The sequence below is a fragment of the Dama dama genome, chromosome 23 (assembly GCF_033118175.1).
Source record: "Dama dama isolate Ldn47 chromosome 23, ASM3311817v1, whole genome shotgun sequence".
Taxonomy (NCBI): Eukaryota; Metazoa; Chordata; class Mammalia; order Artiodactyla; family Cervidae; genus Dama; species Dama dama.
Window position 1 is genome coordinate 44,050,420 of NC_083703.1, and position 10,023 is coordinate 44,060,442.

The following is a 10,023-nucleotide window of genomic DNA, read 5'->3' on the forward strand; positions in this document are numbered from 1 at the left end:
TTGTATACAAATTGGATTAACACAAAGCAAACTGTACAGCACAGGGGACCATATTAAATAGCCTATGGCAAACCATAATGGGAAAGAATATGAAAAAGAATATATATATATATGACTGAGTCACTTTGCTGTACTGCAGTAATTAACACAACATTGTAATTCAACTATATCTCAATAAAAATGAAATAAAATAGTTCCAGTATTATATATGCTTCTTATAATGCTTCCCAGGTGGCTAGTGGTAAGGAATTCTAAAGAATGAAGGAGACTCGGTTCAATCCCTGGTCAGGGACATCCCTTGGAGAAGGAAATGGCAACCTACTCCAGTATTTTTGCCTGGGAAATCCCATGGACAGAGGAGCCTGGTGGGCTACAGTCCTTGGTCACAAGAGTTGGACACAATTTAGCCACTGAGCAAGCACGCATATTACAAAGCAGTACATCATATTGATTTATTTAATTTTTTAAAACTGTGAGAAGTTCTTTATTTAAAAATTTTTTATTGAATTTGTAATACTTCAACTACCATTGTAGTTGGTTTACAATGGTCTGTTAATTTCTGCTATACAGGAAAATGATTCAGATATGTCTGGAAATGGCAACCCACTTCAGTATTCTTACTGGGAGAATCCCATGGACAAAGAAGCCTGGAAGGCTACAGTCCAAAGGGTCACAAAGAGTTGGATATGACTGAAGATTTTATATATATATATATATATATATATAATCATTCCTTGATTTATTCAGCAAAAGTTTATTGAACACTTTTAGTAAGACATTGTTTTATCAACAAATACAATAGAGAATAATAAATTAAAATAAATTCTTGAGTTGATAGTTTAGTGGAGGGTGACACTTGTAAATGAGATTAGAATTTAGCTGTTAGTAATGGGTAAGTGCCAGTAGGAGATATTTCTACAAAATCTCTCCCATTTTTGTACATCTGATTAGGTGGAGACACCAACTACCCTTCATCTCACACAAGCATTTGTCTGTATAACAAAGACCCTTGCAACACAGAGGCAGTGGCTCCTTGCAGAGACATGGAGGGCATGTTTGCTGTGGAGTAATGTAAAGAAAACATCTCCCTCCTGAGAAAAAGAGAGGGATCCTGAGTGCCTATGGCCATTGATCCAGGATCACTTGACTCAAGATTTTTCTCCTCTTACTCCACTCCCTGAATATTCATGGGTTGATATGAGTTCAAATCTTATCAATTAAGAAAATGTTACTATAGTTTTGGGCTGTAGAGGGTGGATAAGTGTGCTTTGCTTAATAGGTGCAGGCTTTGTGTCTTTGACTTTGGAACCCAACAAGTGTTGCAAAATCAGCTTTCTATTAGTTTGCCCATAGCCGAGTCTGTGTACATGTGACAGTAAATCTGGTGTTTGCTGATTGATGAATAACAAATAGCTGTCTCACTGGGATCCCACTAGAGGGGTTGTGTACCTTAGACGTGCTGTGTATCCAAGAGGTCAAGGTTCTTCCCCAAAAGGGAGACCTACAGATGTTTTAGAGTTGAGGAACACAGTCTTGATTGGAAGCAATTTCAAAAGTTTGGAACGAGTTGAGGAAGAAGCATTGACATATACACACTATCTAGTATACATGTGTAAAACACATAGATAAGAGAAGCTGCTATATAGCACAGGGAGCTCAGCTCTGTGCTCTGTGATGACCTAGAGGGGTGGGTGGGGGAGAGGGTGGGAGGGAGGTTCAAGGGGGAGGGGGAATATGTATAATTATGGCTGATCCTCAGTGCTTTACAGCAGAAACCAACAGAACACTGTAAAGCAATTATCCTCCAATTAAAACAAGATAAAATACAAAAAGTTTGTGATCAAATAAGATAAATAACACTGAATTTCTATATATTTGAGCAAATAGTCCTTGATACCTTTTACTGTGATTGCCAAAATTTACGTGAAACCTTCCAGATACTGTCTGAGTGAGACTCTCTGTGGTCTGGAGAATAAGAAAAGGGTCTTCTGATATGGGGTCTTTTCTCCCACCATGGTTCCAACTGTCCTCCATCCTCACACTCATATAGGCAATTATGTAAAGCCTTTTTGCTTGTTTCTTACATCAACATTGAGACTTTGAGACTTTGAAGCAGCAGTCTTGTGTATTCCCTTTGGAGCTGGGCTGACCACCATTCAGGCAGCTGTACCTGAATGGAACACATGACTTGGGACAATGCATGTTTCTGTGCGGCTGTTACCAAAACTCTGCCCCTGTTCACTGGTGCCAAATAGAAACACAGAGACAGAATATTGGGTGAAGTAGCAAAGAGCTGCTTTACCAGGAAAAGGGAGCCACAGAGGACTAGTGCCCTCAAGACCATGTGACTCTGCCTGGAGCAGTTAGTGAGGAGTTTCATGGTGTTTAAGGATCAGGGCAAGAACAGCTCGTGCACAGTCTTTGCATTGGTTGGCATCAACGTGAATTTTCAAGCATTATCAACCTCCTGCTTTCAATAAGCCTAGGGTCTACATGTTTGCTGTCATGAGTTCTTGTTTGGTGGGGGCTGCTTACTGTAAAAATAACTTAGGAATGTATGTCAGACTTTTGTTTATAAATTTCAGGGAACTGAGGGTTCCGTGATTTTGCAATGTGGCAGAATTATACTCTAAATTGTTACCAGTTCCCTAGTACCTCAGCTATTCTTTGTTTCCGCATCTTCACATTTCTCAGTCATTAACTCCTGAGTCAGCATTTTATTTCAAAGAACAAAGACACAGAAGCTTGTACATGGTTTCAGAGCTAGTCCCCGATGATCAGGGTCACCCTCAATTCTTGATTCCTTACCTAGAATGCAGTATGTTCTTCAGCTATGTTTTCCAAGAAAGATCAATTTCAAAACATCCCAAATAAACTCAATCCCAAGAAAAACTAAGAACTCTGCTTTCTTCTTACTCATCTAAATTTGTGAGTGGAAATCATGAACATTATGATGAAAGATGTTTCTAGTTATCACACCAAGAATACTAGATGTACTTGTGCCAAGTTGTGAAGAAATTGTTCTCATTGAAGGTGAGATTAGATGAACATCCAGCTGATGTTAGGATGCACGTTACATAAGAACTCTTTGAATGCTTGTTTGAGAATCTGACCTTTCTTATATATTATTATCAACTCCTTCTATAATAAAGATGCTTGTTGATGTAACACTTTATTCCTATTGTGATATGGTCACAATTATTCTATGCCTGTGACTGGTCTTCAAGTTCCCCCAAACTCTGAGATCCAGTAAGTACAAGAATACAAAGATGAAGAACAGATGGTGGTTCTGAGATGTGGAGAGGATGGAATAGAAGCAGGAACCAGGGGACATGACCAAAGCGCCTGGGCCACTGCCACCTCGAGCTTAACATCACCTGTCCACACAGTTACTTTGGTTTGGGATGCGCTGTGTAGAAAACTGGAGTCAAAAGAAAAACAGAAGAGAAACAGAGGTGACTACTGGAGGTCTGGAGAGAATACACCAGAGTGCTTGTGTGATGTTTGTGGAACAATGTGTTTCCATTCCTGAGTGTCAACTGTTCACATAGAGAATGTAAAAATTTCTACCATATCCATTTCTGCTAGTTGGGAGACACTAAAACTAGTTCAAGGTTTAAATCCAAATTCTCTTAGAAAATGCTTTAAATCAGTAAGGAAGAGAAATGGTGGTAGTCAAGACAAACTCAGAAGGAGTGAGGAAATATAAAAACTGTAAATTTTGCATCAACAGGCAAGGATAATCAGAGGATTAATTTTGGAAATATTAGGCAAAATAAAGAGTAAAGATCAACAATTGACCTTGGCTATTGAACCAAGCAATTTCAGATAAAGTTTTAGGATGTTTCCAGGAAATTCCAGTCAATTTAGCTTTATCAGAAATATGATTTGCAAAGGTTTTTCTTCCCGTTCTGTGGATTGATTTTCACTCTCTTGGTAGTTTATTTGAAGAAAAAACATTTTGATTTTTGATGAATACTGATTTACCTATTTTTCTTCTCTTGCTTGTGCTTTGGTTACAATAGTGGCTTCCCAGGTGGCATTAGTGGTAAAGAACCCACATGCCAGTGCAGGAGAATTAAGAGATGCAGGTTCGATCCCTGGGTGAGGAAGAACTGCTGGAGAAGGGCATGGCAATCTCCTCCAGTACTCATGCCTGGAGAATCCCATGGACATAAGAGCCATGGGTTGCACAGAGTCTGACATGACTGAAACAAATTACTACACATGCATGCTTGTGCTTTGGTGACATATCCAAATCTAAAGTCATGAAGCTTTCCCTCTAGTTTTTCTTCTAAGAGTATCATATTTGTATCTGTATGTGAAGGCCTTTGATCATTTGGTGGTGTGTGTGCATGTTCATGATTCCGTACTTAAAACAACAGCAAATATGCCCTCTTTGCAGATTTCTGCCATGTCACTGACTGGCCTTCACTAGTTAACTTGGCATGTTCCTAGTCCTGGGGTCAGTCCAACAGCTCAGCTAAGGACAACTCAGTTCATTTCTGAGTCAGCATCTCACCTGGCATACCTGTACCTATTTGTTCTCCAGAATATGTGGCTATTTTTGAATGTCCACACCCCAGTTTTACTCAGGGTTTTACAAGTTCTAGTCTATGTCTCCACCCTTAGTCCCTTGTCCGTGGCATCTGTGCATATATAGCCCCCTGCAGCTGTAACTGCCATTCCTACTTCCCCTGAAGGAGAACACCCACCTGTCTTCAGGCAGCCTGCAGATAGCCTGGAACATTGTATATTTTTTTGTGATCAGTCTGGTTTAAGGGAGGTAACTGAGAGTTGAACTGTCACCATTTAAAGACTGCCCTGCACAGCCAGGAGGAGGGTACAGGTGAGTAAAACCACAATGAAATGTCCTTCCACTGTGTTCTGGATTTTTCCTAATTGTGTGTTCACTTTGTTGCTGTAGATTTTCCCCAAGCTTTAAGCTTTTTATTTTGTATTGGGGTATAGCTGACTAACAATGTTGTGGTATTTTCAAGTGAACAGGGAAGAAACTCAGCCGTATGGTTACAATAGTGGCTTCCCAGGTGGCATTAGTGGTAAAGAACCCACATGCCAGTGCAGGAGAATTAAGAGATGCAGGTTCGATCCCTGGGTGAGGAAGAACTGCTGGAGAAGGGCATGGCAATCTCCTCCAGTACTCATGCCTGGAGAATCCCATGGACATAAGAGCCATGGGTTGCACAGAGTCTGACATGACTGAAACAAATTACTACACATGCACGCTTGTGCTTTGGTGTATGTATCTATTCTCCCCCAAACTCCACCGTCCAGGCTGCCACATAACACTGAGCTGAGTTCCATGTGCTATACAGTAGGTCCTTGTTGGTTATCCGTTTTAAGTATTGTTGCTGTAGATTTTTGACTGAGTGTTTTCCAGAGCTCCTATCAGGTTGCCCATCTGGTTTCTGGTTGCTTTTTTATCTTTCTAAGGGAGGCTTCAACAATTCCTGGCTCACCATTTTGCTGCCTTCCCTCCATGTGTTAAATTTTGTTTGGCTTCACAACTTCCCATTGTATCAATGCATCATGATTTCCTTAACTCTTTCTAAATGTGTTACAATTAGCTTGTTTACAGATTCTTCTTTTATGAATAACCACTTAGCAAGATAGTAAAGCATGCAATAGATATCACTTCTATTATCAAAGATTTCTTTTTTTTTAATTTATTTTTATTAGTTAGACGCTAATTACTTTATAACATTGTAGTGTTTTTTGCCATACATGACATGAATCAAATATTTCTGAAAGTTACATAACTAAGGTATAAAGCCTCTAAGAGCCTGTTTGCACACTCGACATGGTATCCAATAGCTATTAATAACTAATCTTCAATAAGGAGATCAAACCAGAAAATCCTAAAGGAAACCAACCCTGGATATACATTGGAAAGACTGATCCTGAAGCTGAAGCTCCAATACTTTGGCCACCTGATGCAAAGAGCCAACTCAGTGGAAAAGACCCTGATGCTGGGAAAGATTGAGGACAGGAGGAGAAGGAGGCAACAGAGGGTGAGATGGTTAGATGGATAAGTGAATCAATGGACATGAGCTTGAGCAAAGTCCTGGAGATAGTGAAGTACAAGTAATCCTGGTGTGCTACCATCCATGGGGTCACAAAGAGTTGGACATAACTTAGTTGCTGAACAACAACAAAATGTCTGGTTTTTGTGTCCTATTCAGAATTTCACCTGTCTCAAAATAAAACAAAATAATCTTGCCAATGGGAAACGTTAAAAAGCAAATTTATTTTCATTTGAAGTTTTCATACATTTTTTAGGGATAAGATTTTGAAAAAATTCTTACTATAACTCCCTTAAATTGTGTGATTCTGTATGGTGTTAGAAAGTGTTCTAGTTTCATTCTTTTACAAGTGGTTGACCAGTTTTCCCAGCACCACTTGTTAAAGAGGTTGTCTTTTTTCCATTGTATATCCTTGCATCCTTTGTCAAAGATAAGTTGTCCATAGGTACGTGGATTTATCTCTGGGCTTTCTATTCTGTTCCATTGATCTGTATTTCTGTCTTTGTGCCAGTACCATACTGTCTTGATGACTGTGGCTTTGTAGTACAGTCTGAAGTCAGGCAGGTTGATTCCTCCAGTTCCATTCTTCTTTCTCAAGATTGCTTTGGCTATTCGAGGTTTTTTGTATTTCCATACAAATTGTGAAATTATTTGTTCTAGTTCTGTGAAGAATACTGTTGGTAGCTTGATAGGGATTGCATTGAATCTATAGATTGCTTTGGGTAGTATAGTCATTTTGACAATATTGATTCTTCCAATCCATGAACACAGTATATTTCTCCATCTGTTTTTGTCCTCTTTGAATTCTTTCATCAGTGTTTTATAATTTTCTGTGTATAGGTCTTTTGTTTCTTTAGGTAGATATACTCCTAAGTATTTTATTCTTTTTGTTGCAATAGTGAATGATATTGTTTCCTTAATTTCTCTTTCTGTTTTCTCATTGTTGGTGTATAGGAATGCAGGGGATTTCTGTGTGTTAATTTTATATCCTGCAACTTTACTATATTCAATGATTAGCTCTAGTAATTTTCTGGTAGAATCTTTAGGGTTTTCTATGTAGAGGATTATGTCATCTGGAAACAGTGAGAGTTTCACTTCTTCTTTTCCTATCTGGATTCCTTTTATTTCTTTTTCTGCTCTGATGGCTGTGGCCAACACTTCCAGAACTATGTTGAATAGTAGTGGTGAGAGTGGGCACCCTTGTCTTGTTCCTGATTTTAGGGGAAATGCTGTCAGTTTCTCACCATTGAGGGTAATGCTTCCTGTGGGTTTGTCATATATAGCTTTGATTATGTTGAGGTATGTTTATTCTATTCCTGCTTTCTGGAGGGTTATTTTTTTTTTTTTATATATCATAAATGGATGTTGAATTTTGTCAAAGGCCTTCTCTGCATCTACTGAGATAATCATATGGTTTTTATTTTTCAATTTGTTAAAGTAGTGTATTACATTGATTGATTTGTGGATATTGAAGAATCTTTGCATCCCTGGGATAAAGCCCACTTGGTCATGATGTATGATTTTTTAAATATGTTGTTGGATTCTGTTTGCTAGAATTTTGTTAAGGATTTTTGCATCTATGTTCATCAGTGATATTGGCCTGTAGTTTTCTTTTTTTTGTGACATCTTCATCTGGTTTTGGAATTAGGGTGATGGTGGCCTCATAAATAGAACTGCCATATGACCCAGCAATCCCACTTCTGGGCATACACACCGAGGAAACCAGATCTGAAAGAGACACGTGCACCCCAATGTTCATTGCAGCACTATTTATAATAGCCAGGACATGGAAGCAACCTAGATGCCCATCCGCAGATGAATGGATAAGGAAGCTGTGGTACATATACACCATGGAATATTACTCAGCCATTAAAAAGAATTCATTTGAATCAGTTCTAATGAGATGGATGAAACTGGAGCCCATTATACAGAGTGAAGTAAGCCAGAAAGATAAAGACCAATAGAGTATACTAACACATATATATGGAGTTTAGAAAGATGGTAACAATAACCCTATATGCAAAACAGAAAAAGAGAGACAGATGTACAGATCAGACTTTTGAACTCTGTGGTAGAAGGCGAGGGTGGGATGTTTTGAGAGAACAGCATCGAAACATGTATATTATCAAGGGTGAAACAGACCACCAGCCCAGGGTGGATGCATGAGACAAGTGCTCGGGGCTGGTGCACTGGGAAGACCCAGAGGGATGGCGTGGGGAGGGAGGTGGGAGGGGGGATCAGGATGGGGAATACATGTAAATCCATGGCTGATTCATGTCAATGTATGGCAAAAACCACTACAATATTGTAAAGTAATTAGCCTCCAACTAATAAAAATAAATGGGAAAAAATAAAGATAAAAAATAAAGGCATTATAGGCATCAAAAAAAAAAAAAAAAAAAGGATTGGGCTTCATAATCAGAAAAATGCAGAAAGATTTCTATGTGGAAGTTTCTAGTCTAACATACAGTCAATACTTGTTCAGCCATTCTCATCATAATATAACTTAAGATAAAGCTGATTTAAAGAAAAAGCAAACAGGTTAACTGGCTTTGATTCTGTTCTGATTCCATGGGTACTGATTTCACCTTGCCCCTCCTACAATATAACTGCTAACATTGGACAGTGCAGCTCAAGCATTACATTTCTGTTATTTATAACATGTGAAGGCAGAAGAAGAAGAAAAAAAAAAAAAAAAGAGTCTGCTTACTCAGAGGAGCACCAGGCATTGGATCTCTGTAGCCAGAAGGTGAAGCTTAATGATGGCCATTTCTTTCCTGTCCTGGTTTATGGAACCTACGTACCTCCAGAGGGAACAATAGTGGTTTGGGGTTGAGATATAAATAGTAGTGGATGTAACATCAGTGAGAAGGGCTTGGGAAGTCAAGCACCGATTCCCTGTGCGACACTAGGAGGGCTACTTGGTTCCACTAACCAGGCTAGAACCATTCCCTGTGAAAGAGGAGAGAGCATTCAGTCTTCAGTCTGCATCAGGGTCTGAGGCTGTGTTAACCTGCCGATTACATTGCGTTCCCCTCCAGTTTCGTGATCTCTTTCCCTCAGAAACTTGTGGAAATAAAATTAAGAGAGTTCAGCAGAGTCCTGATTATGATGCCTGAGTCTCTTGGGGATTTCCTGAACCCACAGTTTGGTGCAGTAGTGGTGAGCAGTGACACTTTCTTACACTTTAACATGATGACTTTATCTCCTCTTTCACCCTTTCAAGTTGAACAAATTTGGTGGAGCTCCCTCTGGGTGGTTCTAAACCTAGGACCTTTATAGGGACTTGCAGACTTTGCCTACAATGATGGCTGTTTTCATGATGAGGTTTGTAGACTGCACTCAGCCACTAAGAACTGTATCATGTACAACCCTTGATTTTAAGTTATAGAAATCTACTCAAACCATCAGATGCAAAACAGCTTAGAGGACTATGTAGATGGCAGGTCCCAACCATGGAGACCTAAGGATTTGCAGAACTCTTCAAGTATGTCTCCTTTTTTTTTTTTTTACCCCTTACTAAGGCATAGCTCTTGGTTTGCTTTATTTTTACTGAACATTTTCCTTTGCTGTCAAATATGCCTTGGGGCAGCTCAAGGCTCATGGTCATGAACATTTGAGAGCCTGTCTTGATTGTCCATATTTCATACCAACCTAAAGAGAACCTTGCTGGTTCATATGACTGTCTAGGGCCTCTGATGCACAGAGGGAAAAGGAAGTCTGATTATCTAGCCCAGGTGAAGACTGCAATTTTTATTCTGGAAATAAAGCCATATAACTTACTGCCATTGCAAGCTCAAAAGAGGCACTTCAAAATAGGCAAGTACAGGGAAGAGACAAAATTCACATAAGCCACAATGAGCTCCTTTTAAAACCCAGAAAAAGTGTATTTATTGCAACATATATTAAGTTCTTCCCTGGTGGCTTATTATCTGCCTGAAATGCAGGAAACCTGGGTTTGATCCCTGAGTTGGGAAGA